We start from the raw sequence: 17,062 nt of genomic DNA, 5'->3' as shown, positions 1-17,062 counted from the left end.
TATGTTTAAAAATTAAAAAAAAAACCCAACAGTATGGGAATTTCTCTATTTATTATTAACTTTACCCTTAAAAGCTTTTCTTGACAATGGAAGGATGTTTAGCGATTTTTTTATGATAAATAGAGCTGTTTCTTTTTTTGGTTGTAATGCATTTATCATTTATCCCTTTTTTACATGTACAATGTATGAAGTTGTTTTAAATAAGAAAGAACAAGAAACTTTGAATCATGATTGGTACAAATGTCACATGTCAGGACAGAAAAAGCTTTCATTTATCATCACTATATAGAAGTAACTTTTGAACTTTTGACCGGAACAAATAGTATAAAAGGTACAATTTACTTAAATCATGTGGACATATGCTAATCATACAAATTAAAGGTAAGTCTAAAATTATCTAAAATCGAGCCCTTTCATTACAACTTTATTACTAGCTTTACAGTCTGTCATAATTGTTTTTCGTAAACTGGTCCGTTAGTATTATCTTTTGAATTGTTTCACATTTTTCATCTCGGAGCCTTTCATAGCTGACTATATGGAATGGGTTTTTTTCTAATGATTGAAGGCCGTACGGTGAAATGTAAGTAATAGTTATCCTATGAGGACACGGTTTGTCAGTGTAAACTCACCCCCGATGGCCGAAGTCCAGAGGGGATCTAACATTGACACACAAAGTCCGAATGGGATAACTATTTTACATCCCAGCTGTTCTGGATAAAATAAAAACTATTTACGCCTCATAAAATTTAGTTTAAAGCGCCACACTGTCATTATTATATACTTAATATATTACTTTATAATATATACCCTTTATGAGCCCCGGACACAGTGTTTAAATATGTTAAATTAACTAAAGTTTCTATCCAGTAGACCTGTTGTAGACTCGTGGGTTAAGATGTTAAAGGTCTTGATTTCGATTCCGAGCATAGACAGTGGATTGTTTCAACATAAATTTTGATAGTTAGTCTTTTCCGTGTACATGTTTCTAAGTTTAATTGTGAATTTGGCATTCCAGTCAAAATGTTACAGAACAAAAGGAAATAAGCTGACAAAGAAATTCAAATTAGGCTGATCTGGTAGGGATGATCCGACTCAGATCACCCCTGATATAACAAAGGAGCTCCGAAGTAATTGATTTTATACGACTCATTTGACCTCTGGTGAATAGTTGACTCATTTGGCAATCATACCATACCTCCTAATTTTGTATATTACTTCAATTTTGTTTATTTACAAATAAGTAAGGCTGCAATTTTCTCCAGCATATTTAAAAGTTTTGAATATAATATAAAGATAACTTTTTAATCTTCATAGGATAAACCTTAAATAGATAAGGATAATTCATTTTAACCTTATATGGGTGACCCACCACTGTTTTGTATACTATTTGTATTTTTATTTGATTTTGTAGTCATGGGATTTTCAGTTAATTTTGACTTATTACTGTTATGATTTTGAATATCCCATTGGCATCTTTTGCGTCTCTTTTGATTACAACTGTAGGTTAATGGATCCTCATGTTTTTGAAAAAATATATTAAAGTATAACAATTGAATCTCGGAAGTACTCGTAAGGCATATTTTGTAAATTTTGTAAGAAATGTTCATTAATTTCCTATTGAATATGCATATGCATAAAAAGTTTACGCAATATTGAATTTAAGGCCAACAATTCGTTTCGTCCTATTTTCTGTGTAGATTCAAAATTTATAATTTGTATTTCGTCATTCATCTTTTCTTAATATGTTCGTTATACAGTACGTATCATGCGGTTCATTGTTTACTTTCAGGAACAACCATCAATATAGACAATGTCTGGAACTGCATCCTTTGCCATAGTGGCTCTTTGTTTCATTTCTAGTAAGTACCAGTTCGCTTTCAAATCTACTACGGTAAAACATATAACCTCAATATTCCATTAAAGGGACATAAGAGCATTACATACACGTTATATACGATTCCGTTATTTTGATTGGCCGAGACATTCCAAAAGGCGATCTTTCATTTCCCTATCAAATGTAACATTGTTTAATGAACGTGATATCTGTACCTTTTTAGAACAATGGAATATCAAACTCAAATCTTAAGTCAACTAGTTATTTCATTGTTGCTACATGAAAATATAATCATCAGAATAAAAAGGTTCTTGTAAAAGAATAGAACGTGCATACATTTTTTTGTATGACGTTCCATACAAAATGTGCTTTTATCAACACTTTTACGTCCAAATGAAATAACAAAAAGAAACATTCAATTTTCATCAGATCGACACAGATAAGAAACACAAAAGTACGGAACGAACATGGTAAGGAATTAATACTACAGAAAAGACACAAAGTACAGATCTGACAGTACTCGAAGTGACTGACATCTAGTTAAAAGCCAATATTAACTTATAAAAAAATCATATGTCTAGGAATTGTATATTCATTTTAAGCTTGAAACTGAGTAGGAGTGTTTTATGTTTCAACTGTTTGAATACATTTATTGTTAAAGATATGCGACTGTAAGGACCATATGATATCTTCTATTTATCGTTTTTTTAATTGATAAGGACTTTTAAGTTGTATGCCATTGTTTTGCCTTTTATTTTACCCAAACGTTATTTAATATTTGTTCCGTTTCTTGTTACAGGCCAGACAGTATCAGGTAATACATATTAATATATATACGAATAAAAGAAGTAATGAATAACGATTTTTTAAAAATTTTAGAGAAAGAAATTTGTACAATAACGCCTACCAATGCATAATTAAGTATCTGTTGGCGAAAAATGAACGTAAAAGATACATATTTTGAAATCCTATTATTGACTTCATAGTGTTAGTTATTTTCATATTTAAAAACTAAAAAAAAAAAAAAAAATATACAGACTACTCATCAATGTTGAATGAGAATGTATTATGCTAAGTGGCATTGATCTTCACCACAAAACAACATGTCATGCATTCATTGAATCCTTATTTTGTAAATAGATCTAAAGAACCTAACTTTTAACTTAGTGTTATGTAGGAGACGATTTATTATCATCCTAAAATGAAAGGAGCTGAAGAATTCATAAATATATTGATTAAATTTGGATTTTTTTTTATCATGTTAGTATGTTAAGGACGAGAGTAAAAACGTTCTCATCATATATTGGTAAAATATCGAATTTTACGATATTGTTTGGAATTTTCATTCTAATGACGAAATGTGCATTGGATTTTAGTATTTATACAAAAAAATTACAAAGAATGTAAAGATGTAATTTATGAGGAGAAAGGACTTTATACGTATATACAAATTTTTTTAGTCCTGATATATATAATGAGTTTCTTTACAACCACTGGGTCGATGCCACTGCTGGTTTAAGATTTATTTTTCCGAGGGTATCACCAGCCCAGTAGTCAGCACTTTTTGTGCCGACATGAATTATCATTGATATGGTTATATTTATAAATTAACTGTTTACAAAATTTTTAATTTTTGAAATACTTAGGCTTTCTACCTCAGGCATAGATGACCTTAGCTGGATTTGACAAAACTTTTAGGTATTTTGGTCCTCAATGCTCTTCAACTTCGTACTTTATTTGGCCTTTTTAACTTTTTTGGATTCGAGCGTCACTGATGATTCTTTTGTAGACGAAACGCGCGTCTGGCGTATATACAAAACTTAGTCCTGATATCTATGATGAGTTTATTTAATGGTCAAATTTTGGAAATGTCATGATATATTTTTGTTGCTTCATTAATTTTCGTGGATTGCATTAAACATAGTTTGGTCATGGATATTTGATTTCGTGGTTTTACCAAGATTAGCGTAACTTTTCTTTTCTGAACACTTCAATTCGAGTTTCAACTTATACAATATTCATATAATGCTCACCACGAACTATCATGGATTCACAGTATAATGTTAATTAATATATACTATATTTTATATAAATTCAAAGAGGAGCATAACTAAAAGTTATTATTTATTATTTTAATTTATTGATGTTTAAACTTTACATGTACTATTCAGATTTCTTGCCATGGCTTTGTTTGGACTTGTTTGTTTGCTTTTTGGCCTAGTTTGTCCCAATTATTCTATTAACTGTTCATTTGCATTCAGATATAGCAAGTCAAATTTATTCGTACATAGTTTATTAATTTACGTTTTTTGATTGAGTTAAGCCTGACAATTGATATTTTATCGTGTGTTTTTCTATGTTGTGATGTTATGCTATTGTTTCAGAAAAAAGGGAGAAGGTTTGGATTCATTAAACGTTTAATCCCGCTGCAAATGTTTGCACCTGTCCTATGTCAGGAATCTGATGTACAGTAGTTGTTTATGGTATTTGTACGTGTTTCTCGTTTCTCGTTTTTTTATATAGATTAGACCGTTAGTTTTCCTGTTTCAATGGTTTTACACTAGTAATTTTGGGGCCCTTTATAGCTTGTTATTCGGTGTGAGTCAAGGCTCCGTGTTGAAGGCCGTACGTTGACCTATAATGGTTAAACCTTTTTCTAAATTATTATTTGGATGGAGAGTTGTCTCATTGACACTCACACCACATCTTCCTATGTCTATTTTTGTACTAACCTTAAATTCATGTGATTATACAGTTTATGAAAGCTTAGCAAAACAAAACTTAAAAAACATATACTAGCTACTTTTCATTATGATTTTTGAAAAAGCATTATATTAATACTTTGCAGTAAAACAAGGTATGAAAATGTACTTTCTTTTGTTTATGCGCTACTCAACCTATGCATGTATGTGATACACAAATCATTATCCATTTTAAGCTTACAACCCAGTAGCCTTCCACGCCAACAGAGGGTCACCAATGATGGTTATTAAAGGCAATCAAAACAAGGCACACATTGTGATATACGATAATGTGAAAACGAACGTGGGCCTCGCTTACAATTCAGCCGAAGGCACGTTTAAATGTCATGAAGACGGACTATATTCGTTTAGTTGGACATCTGACGTACCAAAAGGTAAACATTTTGACACAGTATTCATATTGAAACACAAAAGTAGTCAGCATGGTGCAAAAATAACCGGAAATAGAGCAAGTGCAGTTGGAATGAATGGTTCGGTACAGTCAACCAAAAACGTAGTCGTTGATATGAAGAAGGGTGATACTGCGTTTATAAAAACAATTCCTAATGCTGCAAATGTTCTCCATGGTGATATGAACTCATTCTCGTCCTTCTCAGGCTTTAAGATTCTTTAAATAGAAGAAGAACGAAAAACAGTGGTCTGAAATAAAATCAAAATATTTTCATGAATGTGTTGTTTTAATATATATGTTTTGTTAAAGTATTTAGTAATTAATGAATAAAATCTTTATTAAATACTTTTACATTGATAGATTTATTGTTATTATTTTTGCTTTATTTTTCTCGCTTAAATTGATGGAAATTGATGAAACATTTCAATCAATGTTGAAATGATGTTTATATACAAACACATGTACACATTAACACATCATCAACAGATAATTGGAAGCAAATAAATAAAGAAAAAGAAAATAGGTTGGCTGTATATAAACACGAAATAAAGAACACATGAAATATATCGAAATATCTAAAATAACAGCGCTTAAATTTCGGTGTATAAGGTAAAAAGACAACAGAGAAAGGAGACAATAACAGACAAATAACTTTGAACAGAGTTCACAAAACATTACACAAACATTAAATGATTCAGCAATACTAACCAGAACTTAAACCGGCTGTAGAACGTACATGCTCCGGAAAAGTTCGGAGGTTCTTCTCTACTAGTGGCACTCGACGTGTTGTTCAGAACAAGGAAACAGACAGTTGTTTTCTATTCGTTTGATATGTTTAATTTTTGCCATTTGATATAGGAATTTCTATTTTTCATTTTTATTGCATTTCGGTATTTTTGTGAAATGTGCGTTTTTTGAATTTACATAAGCTGACGTCTTAAATGTGGAAAAGTGGGAAGTGAAATGGGTTGTAGTGATGACTAGTGGAATAATTACAAAATATGTGACACTTATATTCTATCAACCAAATCCACATTGCCTGCGCAAAACTATTGATGATATGACTTCGCCTTTACACTAAAGAACACCTGGATTCATATTTTCTTATTCAGAACAAAAACCATCTATTATAACAATAAGTAAATTCAAATATAAAACGTAATTCATAGAAAAGCGTTGTACACTCCATTATAGGGAAACATTGTTATATCCCTATGAAAGCAAGGAAAGTCAACAAGAGGAAAGAAAATAATCTACCATAGATTGACGTCTTAAACTCACAAACTTTCTTCAAACAAATACAATAGAATTTACTAGTAATTAAACTGCCGAGTTTCCTGGTCCGACTATCATATGAACATACGTTGAGGTTAAAGAAGCATTTTATAAAACTTTCCAAATCAACTATTGTTTAAATTCATCCCCTCATTGATTACATATGCAATATCTTAAAAACGGCAAAGCAATAACCACTAATTATCCCCATTTGCTTAATATTGTTTTCGTTTTATTGGATGTTTATGGGTGTGGAGAAGGTAGTGGTGAAAATAGAAGACAAGGACAGTGGATTGATGCATTCTAATAAGGTATCTTTAAATTTGATTGCAATACTTTATGCCATAGTGGAGTCGATTTGCTGCAATCTTTTTCTGTGATTAATCTTCTTTCAAATTCAGAAAAGAAACACCACGGTATCATCGATTTTTCGACGTGTATCTCGAAATTGTAATGATCATTGTAGAGTTATCTTTCTTTACCTAATAAAAATAAATATAAAAAAGAAGATGTGTTATGATGAGACAACGCTTCACGAGAGACTAAGAGTGCATTTGTTTCTAACCCGAAATTTTGTCATCGATGACTATCGGTTAGTAAACGTTAAGCTGCTAGAAACAAATACATCGTTTAATAAACTTTATCGACCCCACGTTGTCAGACAAAAATAGATTACACTCACTTACTGTAAACAAACAGGTAAAAGTGCGGGAAATAAATAACCAGGACTTTGCGAAAACAACACGTGCTCGTAATTATTTAAACGACAGATGCAAAAACAAATTTATCGTTTACACGTCTCAACGATAAACGATCAACGTCTACGCGACTATTTTGCGCGTACATCGTTTATGTGAACGATGTCAACGTTGACCAAAAAATGTAAGAAACAAATGGATTAAACGACTACGCGCGTAGTCGTCTACATCGTTTAGGCTAGAAACAAATGCGCGCATAATGACACATGAATTGAAAACTATAGGTAACAACAATGAGCAAAGCTCATACCGCAAAGTCAGCTATAAAAAGCCCCAAATTGAAAAATGCAAAACAATTCAAACGAGTTAACAAACAGCCTAAGTAATGTACAAAATAGTGAAAGAAAAACAACTATGAAACATAGTAACAAAAACACAGAGTGGACCTTAATGGGTAGGGGTTTTATATATATATATTTGTATATAGCAAATATGAAAATGAGCTGTTTAAAATATTTTGTCATCGAGCAATGCGTAACAAACTCAATTGGAGTTTTCATAGAAATGAGAAAACATTTTCTACCTTCCATGTTTGTATTGCAATAGCCTTTGTCTGCTTTTTCCACAACCTGTCTGGAAAATGGGCTCTCTGGTATGACATATTGTATTTTACAAAATTATAAGAAGATATTTATGGCTGGCACGCTAAACATTTCTATTTTTTTCGCACTGATAAAATTTCAAAATTATGTTCCAATAAGATTATTATTTGTCGAAGACCATTATAACGAACAGACGGACAAATAATATTATAACGATGTTAAAATAATCAAAAATGAAATTCTGCACAAGGAAAATGTTAAAGTATTTTGCATTCTTCATTTTGGTATAACATATTTTGATGTCTTTTCTTTCACTTTACTTGTGGGTAATGGTGAGGAAAAAGCGATAATCATCTGTTTTGTTGATACATAAATCATTCATTTGATCACGATTGAAATGGAATTTGACAGGTATAATTGCACGGCAATGACTGAATATATCATTTTATGATATCTTGGTCTATATCACACATGCCTGTTTAAAGTTGAAGATTTTATCATTAACGATTTTGTTAAAACGGTATAATTTTCTAAAGAGACATATATTAAGTCTACCCTATAATCTTATAAAATTATTATGTGGTTCTTTTAACAAGAGATAGGAGTTTTAAAACTATCATTTTTATCGATAAAATTGACAAGAAATCAAAATTTGATAACAAAGTAACGACCAATGGCGATCAAATATGGATCAATGCATAGGGGTAACAGATTTGTTCTCACGAAGCTTGTTGGTTTATGAAAAAGATGTCCTTATTGATATTTTCTTTGTGGTATTTTGAAAGTAAAATTTATTCGAATAATTTAAGATTATTACTGTGTGGTTTGAAATGACTGTCCGCTGCAAACAGGTGTTTAATGTGAGTCGGAAATAGAACTACAGGCAATCGAATTTTGAAGTACAACAGTAATTTCAGTTTAAAACAAAAAGTTTTCTCACTGATGATTTTGTACAACTTTGCTATCAAACTAACTCTATAAAATGTCCCATTGTACGAGTAACAAAATATGTAATATTTTATTTTTGAGTTTTAGTAAACTTATTTCAAATTTCTTGGAAGTAAAACTTATTGGAAAAAAAAAAGGTTTGATTGCAAAATCTGGATCCAAGATTGCTAGCTAGCTGTATAATATAAGAATGTGGTATGATAATATTGTTGCCTGTGGTTTTGAGGGTTCTGGGATACATGGGCTTTTTCTTATATTTTTATAACGGTTTGGTTTTGTTATCAGTGTAGGAAATTAAGCTTTTTTTGGATGGTGGACTGTTAAATTCAGTTGAAACTAGCTTCTGAATTTACGCATGCAATTATAACAGTTGCTGTCTATTCGTTTGATGTGGGTTATCATTTGATTTTGCCAGTTGTTCATTTTGGTTTTTTTAAAATTTCCTTGGAGTTCAGTATTTTTGTGATTTTTACTTTTTAAATATTAAAGTAGTCCTTTGAAATTTTTAATTTCAAACTAGATTAATGGTTATACACAAAATATATATGACACAACTTCCTCTTTTTGCACGATGTTTGATTATTAATTGCGTAATATTCAGTGGCAAGTATTTCATTTATATTCAGAAGAAAAAGAACCATTATAATTTTTCGGTAAGTAGTGCAATTTGGGTTGACCGGAATATAGAGTAAACATCGCTTCTACCAGAAGGGTTTGTAAAATGTAAAATTACAAAAATACTTCGAGGAAAATTCATTTCCATATCTGCCCGATTTTATTAAAAAAAGAGGTAAGTTTCAAAATTCATTTTGTTAAATAGAGCGGATATTTTGCATTAGAACATGCCACATAAACATTGAAGATCTCCAAAATGTTGTTGAAAAGGTTCATTTGCGCGCAGAAATCCTGTCAATCTCTATATCGCGGTTATATTTAGAACGCTTAAATTCCGATTGAATCGCCAGTAATCTGTCTATCGAGAAATGATTTAACAAATTCTGGATGTATTGCTGGGCTTCCAAAATGTTGTAAATTACAAATTTTCAAGAAAAAATATCTCACAAGAAAATTTTGACAAAATGCATACTTCCAAAATGTAGTATGTGAACTTGAACATTTTTGTAAAAAGCAGTGATAGAAAAACTTTGACATTTCCCAGCTAAGCGATGACCATATTCCATTAAATCATGCAGTAAATCCTTATAGTGTCCCATGCATGGACTCAATAGATTTTATCATTACGAGTGATCTTGAAAGTCCATAAGGTTCGGAATTTTCCTTTATAATAATCATAAATATTGCCTTTAGGTGTATGAATAAACAGGTCTAAGGAAAGAGGGTTGAAAGAATATTAAGGAAAGTGGTCTAGTTACAAAAGTGAGGTGAAGGATATCAAATTAATATTAAAACTAAAAAGTTGAAAATAAACTGACAACGCTAAAAAGGAAAACCACTAACTTACAAACAGACAACAAATAGAACATAAAACATGGCATAGAAAACTAAAGACTAAGCAATACGAACCCTGCTAAAACTGGGGTAATCTCAGGTTCTCCAGGAAGGAACGCAATCGGAACTGCTTTGCGACCAGAATGGCACTTCGCATATATTTACAATAATCGGGAAGAAGAATTCCCGAATAAAACAACAGGAATACGATCATGTGTGTCGACGGTGTAGGCATATCCTTTTGTAAATACACCAACACCACTGCGATTTCATGCGATGATATTGTTGAAATAGTCAGCAACCAATATAGACTGTACATTAAATAAATATAAATCTGCAAATATAGTCAGTAATAAATAAAAGCAACAGTAGTATACCGCTGTTCAAAACTCATAAATCGATAAAAAATACAAATGCGGGTTACAAACTAAAACTGAGATAAACGCATTAAATATAAGAGAACAACGACACAACATTAAAGTGTAACACACACAGAAACGAACTAAGCATTAGACAAAATCCGATGAGAATAACAAATATAACATCAAAACTAAATACATGAATTTGTGATAGAAAAGTATCGTGACTCGTCTTATAAGAATATGAATTCACGCTCAAATATAAGAGGAAACAAACGACACAAAAGAAACACAACGTTGAAAGGTAACACACACAGAAACGAACTATAATATAACAATGAATACAGAATAAATACAGACATATAAACAACCTGATTATGTGTTTGTCATCCGTATAATGTCGTTACAAAAAAAATCAAATAAAATATTAATTTATTCATCAAAATGTAGTTTAACATTGCCAAAAATGCTGCCAAAAAAAGGAATATGTCCTTAAGTTCAACTTAACAGTAAATTCTTGTTATTCATGACTAAAAAAGGGGGAAAAAGTAGCGTTAATAAATGAGTAATGAATTGTGAAAAAATCCTGCACCCTTGTCGCGAATACATTGATACTGGCCCATATACTGCCATTACCCAGACCTGTTAAGTTTCACAACTTCTTATTGTTAATTTACACTTCCTGCATGCTATGAAGCAACTGGTTGTGTTTTCTATTAGCAATATACGCGCCTTGATTAACACCTTAACACTCTAACAATGTTGTTTTCAAGCTAATGTGATAGGGGTAATTAACATCAATCAAATATTTGTTTTGTTATTTGAACTTCATCTTAAAAGGTCTCATTTGACAGACTGTAAGATACATTTTACTGCCATTTTTCACAGATGGATAAATCTTGCATAACTTACATAATTATTGATTTGTCGAAAAGTTATTCAATATTTAAGAACATTCGTGTTTTGGCGTTATGCCCTTTTCACATAGAATGCAGCCACTGCATATTATGTCTGTTTGTTTTGTTCTAACATCGTTGTCAATATAATAGAATTTCGTGCGACTGTCAAACAAGTGAGATGTTTAGCTAGCTACAAAACCAAGTTTAGAACACTGCTTTCTAGTTCTAAATCAAGTCGGAATATAACAGTTGTTTTCTATTCATTCGATGTGTTTGAGCTTTTTGCCTTTTGATTAAGGACATTTAATTTAGAATTTCCTTGGAGTTCGGTATTTTTCTTATTTTTATTTTTATCCAAACACAGTGTAGTTCTGAAGATAATAGTATTGCTCAAACCTTTTGTGAGATCTATCTGTCTGATTTATGGTCTAGATATATAAGCCAAAGGTACATTGTATCACGAATTCTAGAATATGTCTATATTCTACTTTCCTCCTACAGATATATAATTAGATAACCTAAAAAAAAAAAAAAAAATAGAATTAAAAATGACTGATTTATTAATATTATCAATATGCAATTTAAACGTCCTGACAAATCGATTGAGATCGTATAAAAAGTAGAGGTCTATTACATATCGGTATTTTAAGACTTAATATTAATTAATCTTGGAATTCAACGACATTGACAACAATTTTATAGTTGTGTGATATCAGAATAGTTGATGACAGTCTTTAAATCTACATACTGCTTAAAGGGGCACTAGCTACGAGATACGAAAAAAATAATATGAATTTGTTGAGCCAAACATTGATGAAAATGAAACAATATAATAATAATTTATTTTTTGCAGCCACTTTTGTTAAATTTCGCTGGTGAATTATCCTAATGCAAAGCATCTGTATTCATGGGACCCTCAATTTAATCCATTTGCTAGAGATTGTTTAAACATGTATCCGTCGTGTTCAGAAATTACAGCAAAATATCTAGAGTGTGTTGATAAAGGTAATATCTTTCGTTAGCTTGCTTGCTTAAGCTTGCTGAACCGTGAAATCATGAATAGGTAAGGTATGCTACCCGCTTTTAGGAGTAGTGTAGTCCTACAGAAAGACAGACTAGTTGTCTGTCAGGCTGGTCTACTTCTGTACCTAACTAAATAATGACGTTACGGTTCAGCTAGCAAGCAAGCGAAACAAAAATATTACCTTTCCTTACACACGGAAGGCATTTTGCTGTAAAAGGGAAAGTATGTCAACATTTAAAAGTGAAACAATAGTCAAATATTTGGTTGACTCATTCTTATACAGGTACACACATTAATTAGCGTATTAAATATATAACATTAAATCAAGCAGACTTAGAAAATACAATTGCACGAGGTCGCTATATTTTGTTCATATTTATATCGGGTTATGTGACCGTCGGCAGTCTTCGGAGGTTATCTCGATAGTTAACTAGATAGTGTCTGGACTAAAATACACACGAAATTCTGATAAATATTATCAAGTACAGGCATTGTTAACTGTTAATATCAGACCTATTGTAATTTGAATATACGTTTTAGTATGTTAAAAATAAAATATGAGTATTTGAATTCAATCGGTGAACATGAACTTGACAGCTAATGCTCCTTTAAGCTCGACGGATGGCAAGACGATAAGAACGAGTACTTATAAGTGCATAACGATTGATCTGAACAATACAATTTTCTAAACGCTGAAATCGAACTCTGAATGACAGAAAAATATTTACGCTACAGTAGCGCATTACTAATTTTGCATAAATTGTTTATTTCGATAAGGTTTATAACTAATTCGGATTGTTATGAGTCGGAGTGATAATCTGCGTTCAATTGATATGAGTTTGATTTGGTTTATATTTTTTTCATTTTCTAACCATCAAACAAGGGTATACTGAATCGCAAGAAATCACGAAATTATAAAAAAAATTGTCTTTCATAAAATCTTATTGTGCACGTGAATCCCAATTGGTGGACGTCGAAATCGAATAACTTCAACGATACGTACCACGCAGATGATAGTTTGGCCTAAAAAAAATACTAATGTTATTCAAACAGGAAAACCAACGGTGTAATCTATATAATAAACGAAAAACGTATAACACTTATATACCATATCAACAAACGACAACTACTGAACATCACATTCCTGACTTAGGACAGGTGCAAACAATTCCAAAACTTATAACGGAATTTGATGCGATTGTCATAAAAATCAGAGGGTTAGCGCTATAAAACCAGGTTCAATCCACCATTTTCTACATTTGAAAATGCCTGTACCTAGTCAGGAATATGACATTTGTTGTCCATTCGTTTGATGTTTTTGATCCTTTTATTTTGCCATTTGATTAGGGACTTTCCGTTTTTAGTTTTCCTCGGAGTTCAGTATTTTTGTGATTTTACTTTTTTTCTAGGGAACATAGAAGCGAACTCATTTAAACGTTGTTTTCTTTATTTCAATTCGAGTCACAAGACGATTAAATAAACAAACAAGATAATCCTCAATTAAATGATTTTTTTTTTATAGAAATGAAAAAGAAATGTGTTTATGCCAGAGGTGAAACTCTGGTTAAAATCTATGAAAAAGTTATGATACATATGTTTCTGTTCATGAATCAATTTCTAATTCAATTGGTTTCAAAAAGTCCTTCTGTATTTACCATCCAGGAACAACAATTTTCATCAACCGTGGGTCATAAGTCTAGAACGGTAAAAGTGAAAACTAAATATTTACACTACAGTAGTGCATTGCTTATTTTGATAAAGTTAATAACTAATTCTGAGGGATAATCTGCGTTCAATTGATGATGAGTTTTGTTGTAAAAAGTAAAAGAATGTCAACAGTGAAAGTGAAACAAAAGTGAATACTTGATTACAAACAATTATTCAAAAACTTCTGTGCTGACATGAACTATCATTGATATGGTAATATTTATAAATATCTGTTTACAAAATTTGTTGAAACTTTGAAATACTAAGGCTTTTCTACCTCATAGATATATTACCTTTGCTGTATTTGGCAAAACTTTTAGGAATTTTGGTCAGCAATGCTCTTCAACTTCGTATTTTATTTGGCTTTTTTATTTTTTTGGATTCGAGCGTCATTGATGAGTATTTAGTAGTCGAAATGCGCGTCTAGCGTCAATACAAAATTAAATCCTGGTATCTTTAATGAGTCTATTTATCACCATTTGTTCGATGCCACTGCTGGTGGAGTTTTAATTCCCGAGAGTATCAACAGCCCAGTAGTCATCACTTCTGTGCTGACATGAATTATCATTGATATGGTAATATTTATAAATTAACTGTTTACAAAATTTGTTGAAACTTTGAAATACTTACGCTTTTCTAACTGAGGGATAGATTACATTAGCTGTACTCGGCAAAACTTCGTATTTTATTTTGCCTTTTTAAGTTTTTTTTGGATCACAGATGAGTCTTTTGTAGACGAAACGCACCTCTGGCGTAAATACAAAACTAAATCCCAGTATCTTTGATGAGTTTATTTATTCTAACGAAAAAGGAGAAAACCATGAAAATTGAACGTCACTTGGCTTTAGTGGTTTAAATTTTTTCGTAAAAATTTCAGTCAACTTGAAAAACCAAACGAATTAAAAGTTTTCGATCAATTAACAAATGCATTTGTTATTATCTGCTTCTATAGTATTTTTCTAAAAATATTTTTTGGTCAAGTCTAACTACTCAGTAAATTGCATGTTCTACTGATTTGTACAACTCATTTTCAAGCTCATAAATTTTGTTTGGTACATTTTGACTTAATGATGTACTCAGGTGAGGCTTAGAAGTGTGTCAGTTATTCGTTTTTTTTTCTTTCTTCTATTCAGATTTATTTGTTTGCCCCATAAGCTGATAAAATGGACATTACCAAAATAAAGCAGATTCTAGTTTTCTTATCTTAGCATTTGAGACACAGATAAAGTCAATGCTAAATATAAGGTAAAAGTCTGAGTCAGCCTTTTCCCACCATTTTGCTAAAATCGAATATCTCGAAAAGAGGTTTCATTAGTTTGAGCTAATTTTCTCCCTTGTCTAATGCTTTGTTGGCTTATGTTATCAATTTTGAATTATGATTTGTCTTTGGATTTTACCCGACTACATCTTTAACAAGCAAAGATGCTTACAAAATGTATAAGTTATTTGATTTCAGCAAGTTTATGGGTATTATTGCCTGCGGATATCGATTTTAAATAAATTCCAGCATGTTTTAATAGTCATATATGTATGTTACAATCATTGAACTGAAATGATTTAAAACATTTCTACAATAATTTTTCCACATTTATTTGAATAGACGGCGGATGAAATGACCACATATATTCAAATAAATAGACTTTCAAAAATTTTATGAAACTTAATCCTGTTGAAATTTCACAAATAACGTGTCGTGACCCATCAAGTCACATTTTCCTTCTTTGATCGTAGTAGTAAACAAAAAAATAAAATGTAGCGACTTTAAACTACTTATTTTTGAAACTATATCCAAACTTTAATGGAACAAGCGCTTTGAACATACAAATTAAACGATTCTTTCGATATTGAATAGTCATTAAGCATAGATATGTACAAAATTCGATTGTTCGGGAGAGGTGTGGTTAGATATTTATTTTAAAATTGTTATTCAATATTGCAATAGATGGTCACAGGATATATAGGATATGCCAACAGTCTGAGGTGAAAATTAGATATATGTCGACGAAATGTCGCATAATAATTACCAGTGGTAAACTGAGAACCTTTTATAAATAATATTGTTGTCATTCTTTCAACATTGATTTTGTCAAAAATAGCAGGGAAACAGCGCTTTTGTCGGATACGTAAAAATTAATAAATAAGACCATCCGTTATAATAATAAATAATAAATAATAGAGAACGACAAAGCTTATTTCTTGCAAAATGCTCAAAAAATGTTATAAAAATGTTAATTTGCTTTTCAGTAAAATTGGTAATGTTTCGCATTAAATTAATATTTCGGAAATGTTATTTCCCCCATGATGTGATTTACCATAGCTTTAAAATAAAACAAATTTTGTCTCATTTTAAATGTTTAATGTTAGCGATTTTTTTTTCTTTTAATTTGAAATATTCCCAATCTAAAGCATCACTTTTCACTAAAATTAAAATTTTTCAAAATATTTTTTTGTCATTGTCAGATTATGTAGATTTTCATTACTAATTGCACTAAAAATGATGACAAACATTTTGTTGTGACATGACCAATTAATGAACATTTTTTCTTTTGCTTTTTCTTGCTTTTTTACCAGAGTTTAATTATAAACATTTCGAAGTATTATTTCAATTACTTAATTTTTCAATGTATAATATGAGAACACCAGTTTTGTTGGTATTTACCGAAGTAGTATGAATACTGGTTATATATTTTCGTTCGTGGGAACCTTAATATTGTCGAACATAAACTCGAAAGAGTGTCCTGTACTCATCAACAACTAGGATTCTTTTTCATGCATATCTTGGTGCAGAAAATGGAATGCTAATAAAAACATCGCTGGATTCTCGTTTGATTAAATATTTGATAACAAATGTGTATAAATGTTATATTCACATGGCCTTAAAAGAGGGATGCCACAAAACCAGGTTCAACCAACCATTTTTTCCTTTGAAAATATCCTGTACCAAGTCAGGAATATGGCCATTGTTTTATTATAGTTCATTTCTGTGTGTGTTACATTTTAACGTTGTGTTTCCGTTGTGTCGTTTGTTTTCTCTTATTTTTGAGTGTGAATTCACATTACTATAAGACGTGTCACGGTAATTTTAGATCCCAAAATTCATGTATTTGGTTTTGA

General features: G+C 31.0%; 1 long non-coding RNA gene across 1 annotated transcript; it reads left to right on the top strand.

Moving 5' to 3' along the window:
- The first annotated feature begins 342 nt into the window (after nucleotides 1-342).
- LOC143050099 (uncharacterized) lies at nucleotides 343-5,344 on the top strand. Its single transcript, XR_012970493.1, has 4 exons — nucleotides 343-381; nucleotides 1,790-1,859; nucleotides 2,634-2,648; nucleotides 4,773-5,344. It is a non-coding gene; the product is annotated as an uncharacterized LOC143050099 (long non-coding RNA).
- The last annotated feature ends 11,718 nt before the right edge of the window (nucleotides 5,345-17,062 follow it).

The sequence above is a fragment of the Mytilus galloprovincialis genome, chromosome 1 (genome assembly GCF_965363235.1).
Source record: "Mytilus galloprovincialis chromosome 1, xbMytGall1.hap1.1, whole genome shotgun sequence".
Taxonomy (NCBI): Eukaryota; Metazoa; Mollusca; class Bivalvia; order Mytilida; family Mytilidae; genus Mytilus; species Mytilus galloprovincialis.
This window is presented reverse-complemented; position numbering and strand designations above follow the sequence as displayed.